This window comes from Struthio camelus, chromosome 3 (genome assembly GCF_040807025.1).
Source record: "Struthio camelus isolate bStrCam1 chromosome 3, bStrCam1.hap1, whole genome shotgun sequence".
NCBI classification, from domain to species: domain Eukaryota; kingdom Metazoa; phylum Chordata; class Aves; order Struthioniformes; family Struthionidae; genus Struthio; species Struthio camelus.
The window spans coordinates 15,524,928-15,541,742 of record NC_090944.1 but is presented as its reverse complement, the minus strand read 5'-3'; the positions used below and the strand labels follow the sequence as shown (position 1 = coordinate 15,541,742).

Sequence of the window (16,815 nt, the reverse complement as noted above, 5' to 3'; positions counted from 1 at the left end):
TGGAGAGTCCAACTGAACTGGATGACAGGGATCAGCTGCAGAAAAAAGGGAAAAAGGAAGCATGACACCTACTCCGAGAGAAAAATCCTAAAACAAATTAGCTATTCTAAAACAAATGGCTATTTTTAGATCACTTCCCAGGCCTTACCAGCAACCTATCATGAGACATTTTCAATCTATAAATAGCTTTCCAGACAAATACTTCCAATGTTATTAAGCATTTCTATAGCACGTTTCCCTGCAAAAGCTGTTAAGGAAGGCTAAAGGAGACTCGTGAAACTAAACTACAGAAATAGGATGTTGAAGAACATCCCCAGAACCAAGAGAGCAAAACTCAGCAGCACTCAATATTGACAGAAATTTCCACCTGTGCATGTCTTGCTGCAGATTTACAGACTAACTGCTAAAGCCTACGCATTTCATTTTTCCTCCAACATACTTTATTTTTTTGCAGATCACTTCTTCAGTTTTTAAATTAGGCATTGCAACAAACAAACCCCAAATCTTACTATACATATTTTAAAATACTTTATATAACTTCAGGCTATAGAGAAAGTCACGCTTTGCCTTCTCTGGTTGTGCTGAAGCACACAAACAGCTCTGACAGACTGAGCTTTCTAAACTCTCAACTGCTGACCACGTAGGTGGGAGAAGTAACCCATTTTACACTTATGCACAAGGGTAAATCCTCCCCCCCGCCCCCATTTTCATATCTCTATAGAGTCTCAATTACACTGTATTTTAAAATCAATTTCAGTTGTACAATTCTGTGGTCAAAGTCCTCATGTATTAGCCTGATGGAGATCTTCTTGATTTACGAAATCTCTGTATCTAAGGAACATGGATGGTCCTGACTCATTTCCACCAGTCACTGTAATTCCAGTCCACCGTCACAGGTAACTCCATACACAGGTGATCACTATTCACCATTCTATAGGATAACAGAAATTACACAGGTCGCTTCAAGCAGAATTAGAAACAGTACTCAGACATTTAACATAGTGTGAGTGAGTTATCTGTCCCCTCAAAAGAAGCATTCTAAGATCCCCGTATCCCAAGCCCGGCCTCACGCAGCCCGAGATGTCCATATTGTGCACGGCCATGCAGATGCACCACCTCTGATCTGAAAACAAGAGGGACTTGCCCAAAAGATCCTTAATAAAAGTACATTACTCCAACATTGTTTGATTAAATCATGATTTAGCCGTGTCCCCACACCATAGGCAAATCCTGCAGTATTTTAAAATATTAGACCTTATGGGCACCAAAATCCTTCTTTAATGACCCCCACAAATAATGCAAAATAAGAACCTTATCAATGCAACCAGGAATCAAACTGGATTTCTGCAGGACTGCAAACTCTGCCAGCATTTGGGACTTCATCTTATCTCTGTGGACAAACCCCTTTCACTCCGACTACACAGTTACAACACACACACCTGCTTCTCTGGTGACATATTCAGAAGTGGAGCGACACATAAAAAAGGACAGATAAAATTATCTGCGCAACAGCACTTTGCTGCATAAAATTTTTTAGGCGAGGAGGGAAGGAGAAAACAGACAAGCAAACTCACAAGCTACACACCTTTCCTCAACACTCTGCAGACACAACTATTTTCAAAGAATAGAGTTTGTCCCCAACAAATATTGTTTTGCACAGCATGCCCTTAAGGTTTGGATAGCACGCATGTAATCACAGTTTAACAAAGTTTATTTTCACACATTTCAAATAAAATTGCATCAGTTACCATCTGTAAAAAACATCTTGCACCTTTAAGACGCACGCACGCACCATTTATTTACCAAGAGAAATCTCAGTAAAACGTTTCAGCTTTACGCCACATTTCTTTGTTTCAAAATGACTCTGACGACCTTTAATCATTAATCACAACGAAAGCCGTAAACGTCCAAATAACTTTATTATAACATACCACAGAGAAATTTGGTGCCACATGAAAAAAAAAAAAAAACGTTCACCGAAGGGGAAAAAAATCTCTCCTTAAGGAAGACTATAGTCAGTATCCCAAACAGCTCATATAGATAATGACCACTACAACTGGAGTATTCTACAGAAAAGATTTCTTTCTGCAAAACGTTCTAGACAAAGTGCTCGGTGAACTAATTTATGTTTCAGTCACGAGAATGAAATCTACCTTTTAACAAAACAGCAGCAAACGTCCCCCTCCAGTGCACTCCGCAGACTACGTCTGCTAAGGACTAAGTCCTGCTGCCGCTTAGGTGTAAACAGGAAAACTTGGGCGTTATATTTAAATAGCGGAAATGCAAGTTCGTGTAAACAAATCATCTGACTAGTCCCAATGTTTCAAGCAGCAATCGTTTTCATGACCTGACCTGCCAAATTGCAATTTCTGCTCCCACTCCCAATATTCATTACAGCTGATACAAGTTGGAAAAAGAAACAAGGAGATTGCAAGAAGGAGGGAAAAAAGGTTCAGTTCCGTAAGAGACGTATGTCTGTATTTACCTTTCAAGAAGAACAGCCTTACCACAGCTTATTAAGTATTAAAATGTATACGTAATTCAACTTTAACAAAATATTTTTAAGAGCAACCACAGCCACATACTCCCAGTAGGAATGAAGGTCTGGTGCATCAGGGTCAGTCACACCAGCTTAACTCGAAACAGGCAGACAAATACCACAGGGATGGTATGTATGGACACACTACTTTTCTTCTGCCTTTCCCAAGGACAGAAGGAAGATATGTTGCACACTTCTGCACAACCAGCAGGAACAGAGATCTCAGTAAGAGCTGAATGGTTTACTTTTACAACACCTGTAAGACTGGGCAAGCCAAAGACAATTCATTAGGATTTGCAAAGCAAACAATGACAAGGTATTAGCCCAGGTAGCTCTTCTGTGCCTTTTTTTGATTGCTCTTTTGAAAAGAATAATACGCATTAGTAGGGCATTATGAAATAATATAGTTTATCCTTTCTCTTTCTTAAAGGTATTTTGGTAGAAAAGTTAAGTGATTACAAAAAAAAGTTAACTGATCAAAAAAGCAAAAGCAAATAAAAAAAACCCCAGCACCACAATGTCTTGGCAGGCCAAAAATTTATTCCCTTCATACTGTGGAGCTCTACACACTGACCTGGTCTCTTCCAAATGCACCGTAACCAGCTTTACAAAGTCCATCCAGTTTGACGACAAGTGATCGGTATCGGCAACAAAATGAAGTAGCTACCAGACTGCTAACTCTTCCTACTCTCCCCTGTTAACGTGGATAAGAGTACTGTGAGTCTTGGTTAATATTTTGACAGTACAAGAATAAAAAAAAGTGGTAAATATTTTACTTCTTAACCCGATCTTAAGTCCCTCCCTTGTCAGAGAACAATTAACTTCCAAACAGTGAATATTAAGGCAGAACATGAAAAACATTTTTCTGACAACTATTTTCTGGAAAAAAAAAAAAAAAAGCATAATTATAGCTATTTGCTATTTAACTAATCATGCATAATATTTCTTTCCCACTGATTTATACTTTTGGTTTATATACTTCTGGTAGTGGTAGGTTCACGGAACAGCACCCTTATTACCAAGGTGAGACCTTTCATGAATTAAGCATATTTAAAAGTCACAAGACACTTTAAAGGAAAGAAATTTTAGAAATAGTAATCCTATGGACTATAGCCAGAGAGACTGCTAGTTAATTCTGTCTCCTCAGAAAGTGCCATGCCTGCTATGCTTTCTTTACTCTTCCTCGCTTATGGAAGGCTCCATAGGTTAGAAGCTTATGGTTAGAAGCCATTTGAAAGGCTCCTAACTCCGTTTTTCAGTAGCTGGTGTGTTTCAATGGGGACAGTATGCTTAGACATTAAGAACAAAAAATCCATCCAGAAATGCTGCTAGCTTATCACTAGAACAAAAATTAAATTAGTTTTTAATGGAAGAAATTCCAGCGCTTCATCTTCTGGGTACTACCAGCAGTAGCAGTTACGGAAACCACTAACAGCAACTGCTGCAGCTACCAGGATGGAGGTTACCCTCCCTATGCCGGGGCATGAATATTCAGGAGTAAGGATGCTCGTACTCTTTTCTTCTCCGCTCTCCTGTCCCATAAGCACATTCCTCTGCCAAAGGGATCCAAAACTCATGCTCCGAACTACTTCTCCTAGCCACACGCAAACTGGACAGCAGCCCCTTCCCTATTTCTTCCAGGCAGTAATTTGCAACCTCAGGGCTTTGTCCCACTGCTGAGCTTAGAACTGCTATAGAGCTCATCAAGAATGGCTTCAATAACACATTTGGAAGCGGTTCAGGCACCAGCCAGGAAAAATCTGCTTGAAAGAACTGCTACTTCGTACTTGCCACAGATGAAACACGAACCAGGTTTTACTTTTTAACCCGTCCAAATCAAGTCTGGCTCAAATGTAAGCCAAAACACAAAATGAAGTTAACAAAAACACTCTACCAATGTAAGAGCAGCAGATAAAACAGTAAAAATAATTTGACTATATGTATATGTTGTACAGGACTTGGTTTTGACTTCGGTTACTATATACCAACCAAAAATTCTCAAAACCTCTGCGCTTCCACCTAATTTAGTTTTCAAATTAAAAATCTCCAAACACTTAAACGATGTACTGGCTTGAAAAAGGCTTACATCTCATTAGAAGTCCTAAAGACACCCTTCTGCCCATCTTGCCTGAATCTAACAGGCTTTCTGAACATACTGACCAGGCTGGAGCCCATACAAAATATAGAAGTCACTGTGTTAGCTTAAAAATCATGATTGTATGGTCAGTATTGATAGGTTTACTCCTTTTTTAAACAGCTGCTCAGCTATGTGACAGTGCTCAGTAAAAATACCAAGAGCCAGTTCAGCTCCCTCCTCTGTCTCTGGAGATTTAATCCATCTCTCCTTCTTCCTAGGAGAACGCTTCCCCTCATGTTATTACACAGTCATTTTAATGAAAGTCACGTACACTGCTTGGAGTAGTAACATGAGCTCAAGACTTCAACCTCCCATGTGAAATTCTCTATCATTAAACTGGAGAGGTTTGCATCCCTGTCCACCCGTGCCTGCAGTTTTGGTCCTTCTTTGCAGAGAAGAGCAGGTTTGGAAGGAGGCAATGGGAATCTCACCTGACCAGGAAGTTCCCTGTTTAAATTTCAGGGCCTTCCTCCAGGAGACACGTATATGAATTTCCGCAGGAAAAGAAGGGAATTCAACACAGTTCTGCCATGCCCTGGCAGGATACATTCACTAATCTGATTCCAGAGAGAAACATCACCAGCTCTGCAAAAGGTTTAAAACAAACAAACCAACCAAACAAACACACCACACACACACACACAAGGAGGGTGTATTTTTCCTAAGAATTTTTTTAAGAGGGTCGTAGCTGCCACCTTCAAGAAGGGATTCCAGGCTGTTTATCATAACCATCCCAGAGAGGTAAGATATACATACTCCTGAACAGGTGGCAATTTAAAATACACTCTTGTCTTTTTCAGTTCCTACTTTCTAATTTACATGACCTTCCACTTTATATGCTATTTTTTGTAGATCCTGTTCTGAGACATAACATTTTTGCATCTAATTCTTTGCAAGCATCCCAAGATGCTACACCGTGGAGTCCACATACCTCAAAAGTTGCAGCTGTCAACTTCTACATTCTGATTCCTAATTTACACTGATGTGGGTTTAGCCAAAACAGAGCTTTGCTGAGTTTTTACATTTATTTTCTTGCTTATTTTATTATTACTTTTATTATAATTTTATTATTATACTTCTATTATTTTATCATGACTTGTGTATTTTCTTACTTTAGCCACGACTGGAAGCATTCAGGACGTTACTTTAGAGCTTATCCATCCGAAATCTTGTCATCTTTGTTCTCAGAGTAAGTTGTGAGCCCCCTTCCCTCCTTCCATCAGAAGCAGAAGCGAAATCTGCCTTCTGACAGAGCAAAAAACGTAATGGAAGAGATATGTTATCTTTTTCTTAAGATAGAACAGCTGCTCTTCAACTTCTTGGGGAGGTTTCAGTCCCAGATAACAGTTCAAAATACACAGAACACCTAATGGAAACTGCTACAGCTAAGCATAAAATAAAAGATACGGAATAAGAGAGCCATCTTCTATATTCAGCAGAGAACCATCTTACATACTTCTAAAATTAATGAAAGCAAAATATTCAGCAAGGCTTGGATTTACATGTTAGGTATTTGCTTTCAAGTTGGGCAAGTGCACAAAGCCATTGCAGGCCGCCTGAAACAGAGTTAACTTCTCCAAACTGAATGAGGTGACAAGCAGAAAGGAGACAGGACATAAAACGCCTGAAAAGCACAGAAACGTGGCTTATCTTTGATAAAGCAAATTTGGAGAAGCCCCACAGGAGAAAAGCAAAGGCCAGCCTAATGTGGTCAAAGCACAAAAAAGGAACTGCACAGCATTATCTCAGATAGGCAACGGAGAGACAAAACTGCATTCCCCAGATAAAAGCCTGCGGGTGCCACTGAGGTCCGAGAGGAACATGGCCAGCGTCGGAGAGGCGAGAAGCACGCTACCTGCAACACCAGGCTGCAGCCCTTCTTACCTCCCCAGCTGATGCCCTGCACTGCTGACATCACTCTTGGGTAAAAGTCCTGGCCGTACCATGATAAGATGCTATTCTCAAGAAAGCCCTGAAAAGCATTTGTAAAACACTGAAATACCAGTCAAAATAGAGGTAAAGATGGAAAGCTGTCTGAGTGCCTTAATAAAAATAACGAAATATAACCTTACATATTGAGATGCGCGAGATACCTACAGTAACCTAACCTACAATATTATGATTGTATGATTATTAGTTTAAAATCAGTAATTAGTTCCCAGGATCTCCAACGTTATTTAGAGGAAGTCTGGCTGTGCGAGTTAGAGAAGAACGTTTCTTCTAAGTCATAAAAGAAAAAAGAGAAGGGATATTCAGTTGAAATTTTTCTTTTAACCGTAACTACTGAGCTCTACAGCACACAATAATAATGTTCTGACAATCAGAAACTGAATTTCATGAACTTAAGGAATTATACTATATCAATTATCACCCGGATTAGAGACATTTATACCTACGTCATGTAACACCCCTAGGACCAACAGTATACCTCCATCAGAAAGATAACTGTCCCAGCTCAAGAAATTCAAAATAATATGACCACACTAAGTGGGGTGGAACCAGCAGAAGAGGGAAGGGAAATAGAGAGTTTTAGACTTTGACTAGTAAAACTCCTGACTGTTGAAAGAGAAGACTAAAAACAATGTATCAAAAAAACAGAGCTGACTTACAACCATATTTATTAATATAACCATAATACGTCATTTTTTGCTCTGCAACAGCAATATTTTTAGAAACAAAGAGCAACTCCCATTTCCTGTTCTTCCCAAGTATTACTTCATGTATGCTGTTGAACCACGAGCTTCAGCTATCACTCATGACTTCTGCCACATCACCTCACAAGCTCCACTTGCATCAGTATTGAAAATCTTCACTAGAAGGGCCAACTCAGAATTATCATCTGCTACTTCTAAAGCTAAAGCAACAACAACCCATATCAAAACATTTCAAGTCAAATTCACTGCTTGTATAATTGCAGTTCCAAAAGCAGACTTATCTACATCAACAAGGTTTTTCGAACTATTTCTAACGGCTAAAGTTTTTAAGAATTGTTCTCATATAATTGTTCTCTGTTAACTAGTTCTGGTGTTTTCTGCTGCTACTGTCGTCACGTCACCTCATTCAAATTTCACATGGTATTCTGAAAATAGGTTACACAACACTGTGCTCATCTATGCCCTATTCCACGCATTATACCCCGTTTTAACTCTGGGATACGGCTAAACAACTCAACCTTGCTCCACGCCATTGCTACACTGACAAAAGCCTTAAACATTCCGAAGCAGAACAAAAATGAAACTTTATCAGCCCCACACGTCTTTTATGATTTTCACAGTGCTCCAAGTCAGAACTGGGTAATTATTATTTTCTTAGTAACCTAATCCACACCTTTTGAACATTTGCTGCTAATGGCACAACAGTAGCAGGGAAAAAAAGGCACTACAGTCACTTTCTGTATAATCTTGCAACATGCAATTTAACAAAGCATGTGTGGTTCTTCTTTCCTGAAGAAATAAAACTAACAATCTTTTCTTGCTTGCTATCTAGGCAGTATATGACAAAAAAAACAAAAAAAAAACAAAAAAACACTTGCTCTCAGCTGTCTCCTACCAGTGCTCTGTGACATCTCTTAACAGTTTAAAACACAACTCCTGGCAACATGGTGTTACTTAATGAAAATTTCTCAACTCTTTTTTTTACTGATGCGTGTCTTTATTTTCTTGAAGGTAAGCGCATATGTTCATGAAGTTTCAAAAATACCATTTCAAGAGGTATCATTAACAAAAAGTCTCATACGTTGCCCTCAAAAGAAACTGAAGCCTTCCATCGACTGTAACTGGGCTAGTCCCACGCTTCTGGGAGACTCTTTATCCTTTTAAAATTCTGTCCCTAAAGAAACAACAGCTCTAGAAAAAGAAGCTTTCTTAAATAAATCTGAGAATGAAAAAAAAACCCCAATCGACAAGTGAATCAATGGAAGGAGGAGCAATAGGCTAATAATTAGCATACTTAAATTTTTAGTGTGACTTGTAAGGGCATGAGATATGAGTAATTACTATGCGCGTTGACTAATCACGGAACCAACATGAACGAAATTTGACGGAACGGCGCACTTCACAAAGATACTGACTATTTGCAAGATTCAAGAAAACGGGCAGCCAGGCAGAGAAGACGCCACCAAAGTTAGCCTATAAACATCAGACCCCAGAGCATCCACGTGACTCAAAGCTGTTCTGAACATACCAGCCATGAGAAAAAACTTCAACTACAGCTTGCCTCTGACTACATGCAAACAGCCACAGGAAACAAAGCTTCACAACTGGCACCGCTCACGGCTGGTTTAGAAATTCAACTCGCGTTGGCCCGTTGTTCAGAAGAAACTCAACTTACAGTCAGAGACGAGCCTCACAGTTCTGCACTGACAAGCACTGAAAAACAGATTTCCAGAGGTATTTAGGCATCTACATTTGCAACTAAGCATTTGAGAATTTGAAGATCACTTAAGACAGCTGCTTAAAGCACTCTGAAAATCTGACTAGGTATTCATTGCTTGCAATCTAACAACAGTGTTTGCCCTGCAAATCATCTGTTGCATCATCTATCGTCGACCAGGGCACAAAAAGAAAATCTGATTTTCAAAGATGTGAAGTTAAATGACAATAATGTGTTTTTGAAGCTGAAAAGAATACAGTACTGACAAGTGATAGTGTTTAAAATGCATCTAAGTGCATTAAGAGCAATTCCTTAACTAACTCTCCATTACCTTTGTTATCTTTACAATCACCTCTGATTACCTAACATGAAGAGAAAGGGGAAGAAAGGGCAGACTTTCCCGTATCATTTAGCCACACGAAATGAGTGCTCCCATCTAAAAGCAACAACACAAGTTCATAAATTCAGCAACCTTCCGCTCTCAGAATTTTCACAAAAGGACTGTTCATCAAACTTCCCTCAAAAGCTTAGAAATGTGGCACGACCCAACATCTAAGACCTTGCCAAGAGTTTGTGGTATTACACTGAACTGAAAACAGCCTTCAGAAGTCAAAATAAGGTAACCTGAAAACAAGTATAGCAGTGGAATACATGCAGAACAAAGCACAGGACCAGTGCTGCTGAGAGCTGATGTCATTGCAAGACTGCTCTCTATGACTTCGGAAAAGTCACGGTGATTGGGGATCCCGATGACCGGAAAAAGGCAAAGATCAAATTTTCAGGAAGGGCAAGAGGGACAACGTGGAGACACAAAAGGCTGCTAAGCCCTGGAAAGATTATGGATCAAATGCTGCTGGGAGCCATGTACAGATGCTCAAAGAACAGGAAGGTGACTGGGAAGAGCCAGCAGGCATTTACCCAGGATAAACCAGACGTGAGCCACCTGACAGCTTTCTGTGATTACGAGCTCTTTGGATGAGGGGAAAACCATGGGTGCTGACTTTAGGAAGGCTCTCAGCAAGGCCTCCCATAGTATCCATAGAGCCAAAATGATAAGATATGGCTTGAATAGCTGGACTGTAAATTAGGTGGAAAACCGGCTCAACCACTGGATTTAAAGGGCTGCAACCAGTAGTGCGAAAACCATCTAGCAGCCTCTTACTAATATTACTCCTTAGAAGTTGATACGATGGCCAATAAATACCGCGTAACGTCCAGACTGTCAGCGAAGACAAGGGGACAACGTGCACCCACAGCAAGTTTGGAGAATGTCAAACTCAGAAGAGAGGTTGACACATTGGCAGTGGGTTAAACACTGGAGCAGGCTGCACAGAGAGGCTGTGGGATCTCCACCCGCGGAGGTCTTCCAAACCTGACTCGACATGGCGTCAAGCAAGCGGATTGCCCTGCTTCGAGTGCGGCGTGAACTGGATGATCTCCAGAGGTCCCTTCCAAGCTAAATTATCCTATGACTACATTTTAGGCAAATGAAAGCAAATGGAAGCAGTTAAAAGTTATTTTTAAAACTGAGAAATTTGAGATATTTCAAGTGAAAATAGGCCAGAAATGAACATTAAAAACGAATATATCCAACTTTTGAGCCAGTTCAAAAAAATAAAACACATAAAAAACAAAGGGAAGAATTCAGGACTTCCAAAGGAAGTCAGATGGAATGTTTTTCCCCCCACCCCCAGTTATACAAACTGATTCAACTAAATCTTTTAAGGTGAGAGAGAGGCTTCACCTGTAAATAACAGGTCATCTCTCAGACCAAAGACTTCTGTCTGAATTTGCAACAGGATCTAGTGATCCAACTACCATGCTTTTCAGTAATTAATCACATGGTCCTTTCCTGATAGATACCTGTTTTCAAGGATTAGGAAGCTTTTTAACAATGCCTCGGGTAAAGCACCTACGTTAGCTTTCATTTTTCAAACCCTGTCCCATTTTCCCCCCATCAGCTCCACATAAGTAGCTGAATGAATAGTTACAACAGCATACAGATTTTAACTTTATTTCGTAGTCAGGTAGCAGCTGTCAAAGATGAAGTTAATTCACTTTTTAATATTAAAGACCACAACATAAATATTTGTGAATAAGCCTCCATAGTCTCTATCACTCTAATACCTGAAAGTCAATATATAAAGCCTCCTCAACAACACAGTTTGAAGTCATTAACAGCTCACTTCCGCCTTGATCCATCCCAGTTGGTCTGTAACAACGAGGGAAAAAAACAAACACACACAGGCCATAATTCACTGCTAGCATAACACCTCCTATGACAGGTAGCACCATACGGTGATAAGCACAAAGAACAGTAGCTACCGTGCTTTTGCCATTGTTAGCCTTATAAAACGTTCTTTATATTACAGTAGCAACTGAGAACGCAGTCAGGGATACATCCCATACCCTAGATCTTCTATAGATAGAGGGGAAAAAAAATTAACCCTTCCGAAATAGTAATTAAAAGGGAGAGCATAGTCACTTGATCTAATTTAGATATCTGAGTTAGGAGGCTAATTTGACCAAAACTGCTATATATCTGAGAGCACTGGGCAATGTAAATCCATGTTTACAGGGATCCATTTCTCTCTTAACTTCATATGGATCTTCAAGCTCTATAAGTAAGACAGTGAACCCTTCCCTCCCAACTTAAAATAAAAGGAATGGAAAAAATAAACAGGGATGGTAAAGTGGAGGGATGAGAAAGAAAATGAATAAGGTTTAATGCAAGAATGAAGCCCCAGCCAGTTACCTAGTCAATTCCTAACGCTCGTAATTTCTAAATATCACTGTCACATCAGCGGATCCAGATCTTATTACAGCTACAGTTACGTTTCAACTGAATTTCAGAAAAACGCTCATCTAAAACTCTCTAAAGCAAAATCCATTTTATGAACCACTAATGCTATACGCACCGTGGCGAAGCAGGCTATGCACACTGCTTAATAAGCTTCCTATGTTTTCCTGTGTATACACAAATGCAGGAACTGCTGCCACCCCAGGCAAGCACGAACGAAACAACTTTAAAGCGCTAGCTTCCCAAAGAGATGCGTGGGATCCAGCTGCCCGAAGGTAGGGGCGAGCGGCTTGTAACTTCTCATTCCGGTGTTTTAGATGAGGAATTTCTGACTTAGGCGTAACACGACTTACGCGAGCAAAGGTTAAAAGATTGTATGTACTACTTAAAGCACAATCGACTTTCAAGTTCGGCAACGTGACAGGTGTCAAGAGTGCCACCCGCTATGAAAATCATATTCATGTAATTAAAATACTACTTATTATAGTTACGCGTAGAGGACTTGGTTGTACTTCGCGGCTCCATTTTATTTCCTGAATTATTACGTTTCCTGGTGTAAAGTCAAGACGAAGGAAAGGCAATCCACCAACAGAACAAGTCGCGGGCTTTAACTACAGAAGCTGACCGTCACCAGCTTTTAATGCCTACAGTCTCCAGGTTTTCACAGCAACTATCAGAAAGGAAATCATGAGACTAGCGAGCCAGCTACCCCTTCAGCTGGCTTCATCAGCCTGCCCCACTTACCCAACCCCAGCCCGCTCCCTCGGGTAGGCACCAAGCTGTTTGGGTCCCGACACGGGATTTTTCTTTTTTTCGTCGCTACTAACAACACTAAGACCAGCAGAATTAACGCCAGCGCTGGGAGCTACAGTCGCTGTTTTCGGTTCTGCTCGCGTTGCCTCTTTCCCCTCCGCCCCCCGCACGTCTGCGGGGTCCCGCAGCGGCACCGGGCGGCCCGGCCCGGCCCGACAGCTCCCGCGCCGCCCCACGGCGGCCTCGCCTCACGCTCGGGCGAAAAAATTAAAAAAAAAAAAAAAATCAGCGGCGGGAGCAAAACATACGCAAAACGCTATTTTTAAATGCAAGGTTTAAAAAAAAAAAAAAAAGGTGTTTAAAGGGGAAAAATAAATTCAGCTCGGTCCAACAGACCCTTCCTCTACGCCCCCGCCGCCCTGCTCTGCCCGGACGGTTTGGTCGGGCGACGAGGCGGAGCGGCGCTGCCCGGCCCCGGCCCCGGCCCCTCCGCTCCCGCGGGCGGCCGGGCTGACAGCGCCGCGGCGGCGGCGGCGGCGGCGGGAGCGGCCGAGCCCGGCCGCCCCCCTCACGCCCGTCCTCGCCTCGCCGCGCTCCGCCGCAGCCCGCCGGCTCGGGGCCCCGCTCCCGCCGCCGCGTTACAGCCCCGGCCGCTGCTACCTGTTGCGCCGCCCGCGAGCGCCTGCTCCGCGCCGTCTTCCCTCCTCCGCCTCCTGCGGCGGCAGCGTCAGCCCCACAACATGGCGGCGGAGGCGGGGGCCGCCCGGGCAAGAAGGCGGCCGGCGGGGCGGGGGAAGGGGAGGGGGGCCGGGGCCGGCCAGGCGCGGCCCGAGGGCACCCCGGCTTGCGGGCCCTGGCCGTGGGGCGTCGCCCCCTGCCCTGCCCCCCAGCGCCGGCGGCCAGCCGTGACGGGGCTGGAGCGGTTGGTGGGCGGCGGGCGGGGGCTGGCGGGGCGCCGGCGCCTGGCTCTGAGCCGCGCGCCCTCACAGCCCCTCGGGGCTCCAGAGGCGCCGAGGGGGCAACTGCGGACGTCGCCCGGTCTGCCTTCGCAGCACAGGGGCGGCCGTGCCGCTCAGCGACTCTTGCGGGAAGCGCCTGACGGCGTTGCCGGCTGGGCAGCACCATTTTTGGCGTAGAACCAGCTGCCATTGAAAGCCTCGAGTTGAAATAAATTTACCGCGTCCTTACCGAAGTCTTTCTCGCGGTTGATTGCAACTTCTGGCACAACCGTTACCCCTTTTTCGCCGCAAATGATTTTTCCTTCGGTTTTCTAGCTGTTTCTCTTAAACATTGGTAACGATCTCTTAAAGATCGCAGTCCTATCTCAATTATTACAGCTTCTTTTTGCACACTGGGCAGTGATCTCCCTCCCCTGGAGAGCTACCGCAGGGGCCTGGGGAGCGCCGGGCGTCGCTCTCGGATGGGAAGCGTGTGCTGCCGGGCCCCGATGCCGGTGAGGATGAGGCAGGCACGAGGAACTGACCTCCGCTAGCATCAGGCACTGCTCAGCACACTGCAATATTTAGGGTTTCACGAGTTTATTTTGTCAAAAAATGAGTTAAGGAATTCTATAAAAAGGAGACTCGGGGGGAAAAAATGACTTAGCTTTTAACCATTAAAAATTGAAGTACGTTTGTTATTGGAAAACTGTTTAAGCAATATTATCATAAACTGTTTAAGCAATATATTTATCATTGATTTTTATTAATTACTTGTACTCTTATATAAACATTTCCAGAGCTTTTTCAATGACTGGATCGCGCTATATATGAAAGATTACAGTGTCTTTCTGCTCTATTTTTTTCTGTGTAGGTAATTACGTATCACCCTCAAATACAGAACAGATTTTTCTAGACTCATTTTTCTAGGTCCTTAACCTTTCCAATTTGTTACACCTTTTATAACTAATCTTGATTCCAGAATAGTCTCCTTATTGTGCTATATAATGGCCATAGCAGCGCATGCTGTTCTTCAATATTTTTGCTTAGACATCCAATGTTTGCATTTGCTGTTATAGCTGCCACATTGCATGGACAGCTTGCATTCATTTGCTTACCCTCATGACCTCCTCAGTTCTCTTCTGACTTAATGCTTTCCAAAATACAGTATCTGCCTTCCTTGCTCCCAGCCTGAAAGTATGCTCTGCATTTTGGCTCCTATACGCAGTCAGCAACCTAGTCTTTGATGCCTCAAGATATATGCCATTGAGATGGATTAAAACATATGTTGTTCAAGTGACTCTTGCTTACTATGTGATTTAAGTCATTCGGTGGTGACCAGTCTATACCGTCGTCTAGGCCTTCAGCTGTTCTGAAATGATCTGCAAATTTTATGAGCAGTGTTTTACTTTTTGCCAAACAGTTGATTGACTGAGATAATGGAGTAGCACTGGGTCAAGAACAGATTCCTTTGGAGCCCAATTTAAAAAGTCTCTCATATGACAATTTTTCATTTAAATTACTTTCTAATGTCTATTAATAAGCAGCCTTTAATCAATTTACTACATGTTATAGTGATATTGCATAGTTCTAAATGTGACTTTTTTGTGTAGGCAACACCTACAACCTGCTTTGGGTCTAAGATAAATGCTTACATTGAATATAACAGTCTCCAGATGCACAAAAACCTGTTGCAGAGAGGAAGGAGATAACTATAAACTTGATAAGCATGTTTCTTCTCATAGGAAGAAAAAGATCAGGTTAGCAATTACAATAGTTAAGTATTGGGAAGGGTGGTAGAACATCTGTCATCAAAAGTCGTTAAGAACAGGTTAGACGAAGAACTGTGAGGAATTATGTAAATTTTGTTGATCCTGCCTTGAAACAGAACATTGAACTAGATGACTTCTTACAGTTTTTTTTCCCTATAATTAATGCTACTGCCTAGTCCCGCTAAAGGGATGGATTTGGGTCGTTGTACTGTGTGACATTTGTTCCACTGGCCAAAGAGTCATGCATAAAACCAGAGGGAGGAGAGTTGGAAAGCTGTACCTTAGAGCCAGGTGCTCAGGATGTGGTAGGGTGTACTTTTTGCACGCATGATCACAAGGGAAGGTGAATGGTGTAGGGGGGGTATTTTTAATGTATGTTTAGTTGATTTTAATTTTATATACAGGTCTGCAACTACTTAAGCCTATGGACGGGCTAGAATAAGACCTATACTTGCTAATGGTACCTGCTTTTCTGCCTCTGTTACCTCTGCTGCAAATTTCAGCAGAAGCGCAAGGGAGGTATCTCAAAGCTGTTACATCTTCAGGGTTGAATTCCGCCTTACATTGGTACGCTAAGTGCAATTTTTGTAACTTAACATCTACTGGTTATGTGTTTTATGTTCTTATTGTTAAACGTCCCCCTCCCCCATACCAGGTAATGCTAAATAAAGCCAACAGAGTTTTCTCATATGTTTCTCACATTTGATAATCTGTCTATATGAAAGAAGAAGTAAAAGCCTTCTTCAGTATGGGTAATGAGATTCCTCGTACTATGTTGAAAAACATCGCAAATTGTTTCTCTACTCCTGTCTAAAACATGCTGCCATCTAAAGATAAGTTATTAAACTCAGTAAAAACCAACAATCAAACATGCTGCCTAACAATTGCTTTTAGGTGACAGACTGCACAAAGCAGGAAGTGTATAAAGGGCATCAGGATACTTGATTATGTAAACGTAACAGATAGTGGGAGGACATACCCATGTTATTACTGTTATGTAAGATGCTTATAGAAAAGTAGCAATGTAGCTCATTTTGAGATAACTGCAGATGTTGCCTAATACCTCCCATGATAGCAAATTTAAGCCGTGAAAAGCTGTAATAACATGAGCCACGTTGCCTGGGAAGGAGAAGTCAGAAAGCAAGCACAGTTCAGCTGACTCCCCAAGGAGAAAACCGTGTGTGAGGAATTAGCATGTAAAAGCTTTATGTGATCTTATTCTAGAAAAATAAGCAGAGCTAATCTGTAGTATTAGAACAGTAAATATCTGTAAGATTAATTAGCAGGAAGACAAACAGGACTCAGGCCGCTGTGAAGACACATTCGCATGCAGTCAATCATTCTTCCTTGTAGTTGGAGCATGTAGACATCCAAAGTCTAGTGTTAGCAAAATGTATCCTTTGAGTGAATCTGAACTAACTCTTAATTCCCCAAATGGAGAAGATAGTTGAGGCAAAAAAAAGTATTATGTCCACTCTGTGGTTTTTGGTGGTTTTTTTTTTTTT

At 42.1% G+C, this 16,815-nt stretch overlaps 1 protein-coding gene across 7 annotated transcripts in view; it reads right to left on the bottom strand.

Annotated features, from left to right (window-relative positions):
• Positions 1-13,461, bottom strand: part of ITSN2 (intersectin 2) — an 86,752-nt gene extending 73,291 nt beyond the window's left edge. For 2 of the 7 annotated variants that reach the window (XM_068937039.1, XM_068937040.1), the window contains exon 1: positions 13,261-13,461. The gene's annotated coding sequence lies outside the window, so the exon portion shown is untranslated. Of the gene's footprint in view, positions 1-3,113; positions 3,234-12,591; positions 12,613-13,260 lie in introns of those variants that run through there. The other 5 variants (XM_068937038.1, XM_068937035.1, XM_068937037.1 and 2 more) reach the window with 5 other exon arrangements.
• Positions 13,462-16,815: the final 3,354 nt, after the last annotated feature.